The sequence below is a fragment of the Aplysia californica genome, unplaced genomic scaffold, assembly GCF_000002075.1.
Source record: "Aplysia californica isolate F4 #8 unplaced genomic scaffold, AplCal3.0 scaffold00975, whole genome shotgun sequence".
Lineage (NCBI taxonomy): Eukaryota > Metazoa > Mollusca > Gastropoda > Aplysiida > Aplysiidae > Aplysia > Aplysia californica.
In genome coordinates, this window is record NW_004798245.1 from 184,572 (window position 1) to 186,817 (window position 2,246).

The 2,246-nt window shown below is 40.8% G+C and overlaps 1 protein-coding gene across 1 annotated transcript in view; it reads right to left on the reverse strand.

Annotated features, from left to right (window-relative positions):
• Window positions 1-2,246, reverse strand: part of LOC101861997 — a gene marked incomplete at its 3' end in the record, with an annotated part of 88,080 nt that overhangs the window by 81,867 nt on the left and 3,967 nt on the right.

Below are 2,246 nucleotides of genomic sequence, written 5' to 3' on the forward strand. Positions count from 1 at the left end.
CTTGGAGTCTTTTGAGGAGCGTCCAAATTTTTCCGGACAGTGCCCAAGAACCACTTTCCAGACCGTCCTGGAGGGAGCACCCGTGACATTCGTGAACAGATACAGAGAAGAATTTTCTCAGCAAAACTCATGTTCCACATCGCCGCCCAAGCCCCAAGTCCTGTGGTGGCGCGTAGTGGGACCTCAGACTGGACATCACGCAGAGCCAGGTGCTGTTCGAGTTTGACATCATGAACCAGCCCCCGTATGCTGGCGACGTGGAGCAGAGCCCTCTACACTCCCGTGTCCCTGGAGGATGCCACCAAGAACCTGATCGACAGCGTGAGGCGCGGACTCTCTCTGATGGCCTATAACCCTGATACCAAACTTTTCGACAAGCACTTGCGCATGTCCAAATTTCAAAGTCATGTAAGCCGGGCGGTCAACTGGCGCAAAGGTCTCTCTCTCTCTCTCTCTTTCTCTCTCTCTCTCTCTCTCTCTCTCCCTCCCTCCCTCCCTCCCTCTCTCTCTCTCTCTCTCTCTCTCTCTCTCTCTCTCTCTCTCTCTCTCTCTCTCTCTCCCCCCCTCTCTCTCTCTCGCTGTCAATGTAAGTTATTCTGTTGGTCATATAATGTTTATGTCAATGTAAGTCACTGTGGGAGTCAATATTTTATGTCAATGAAAGCTAGTCTGTTAGTATCAAGTTTACATCAATGCGGATCGTCGTGTTAAGCATGGATTCAAGTCACGAATATTATTATTATTATTATTATTATTATTATAATTATTATTATTATTATTATTATTATTATTATTATTATTATTATTATTATTATTATTATTATTATTGTTGTTGTTATTATTATTGTTATTATTATCATTATGGTTACTATGGTTATTATTAACATGTTTGTTACTGTGTTAGGTAAATGTTAGGTTTCATGAAAGTCATTGCATTAGGCATTCATTCACTTTTATGCAAGTCGATGTGGTAGGATTGTGTTCTCTTTCATGCAAGTAGGTGTATTAAAATTGTGTTCTCTTTCAGGTATTCAGTGTGTCAAGAACGTGTTCTTTTTATGACAGTCATTGTGTTAGGAATGTGTTCACTTTACGTAAATCATTGTAGGCACACGTTCATTCCATAGTAAATCATAATTAATTTGATGTTCTTGTCGTCTCGCTTACTTTCCATTACACCGACAACTCTCGTGTGTCTAGCTGGCGTTGAATTTTATATTTTAAAAAAGCTACTTGTTCTGTACAAATGCCTTTGGTTTCGTTTTCTTTATACCACACATTTCCATGATATCGTCATAGACCTTTATCAGTCAAATATAATGGGTTTGACCAACATGTCCTAGATATTCGAGAGACAGAAGGGGACACACACACACACACACACACACACACACACACACACACACACACACACACACACACACACACACACACACACACACACACACACACACACACACACAGATAGAGAGAGAGAGAGAGAGAGAGAGAGAGAGAGAGAGAGAGAGGGGGAGAAAGAAAGAGAAACACTCATGGATAGATAGATAGATAGATAGATAGATAGATAGATAGATAGATAGATAGATAGATAGATAGATACTTGCAGCACATTACCCATAACACGTATTATGTATGTCTGGTAATGTAAGGCTATAAAGTCACGCCACAGACCCACATTCCTCCCCTCAGAAGATCCTCTCTTTATCTCCTCTCCAATAACCTTCCTTACGAAGCGAATACTGAGCAATGTCTGGTTTATCACTGCTGCCACTTGTCACCGCCTACCGTCAACAACACGAGATTGTTTGCCCAACGATCGATCCCCCAGAGTATAGATAGATAGATATTATAGAGGTCTATGGGCAAATCGGAGGCCTGTTGGTTTGAAGCAAAAGTTGTAGCCGTGTTTAGGGTATCTTAGAGATTTCAATACATGTACTACAAGCAGATTATCACTAGGATTGTGGTGGGGTTGGAGCGCTGGCCAACTTTATCATCATCCATCATATTTTTTTAAACATACCCTGCAGTAGAAAGTAGCCAACACTGTCAAAAGATTTAGATGGGTTCATAAGATTATGATAGTGTTTTAAAAGGAAGAGTGCTTAAGAATGTTACACTGATACTTGGGACCATAATTCTTGTGGGTTAAAAAGGCTAAAAAGGAAGTCATGGGTCTGGGATCATACCTCACTCCTACGTACACATTGATCTATAATATTTTCCATTTTACGACACTATGTCTT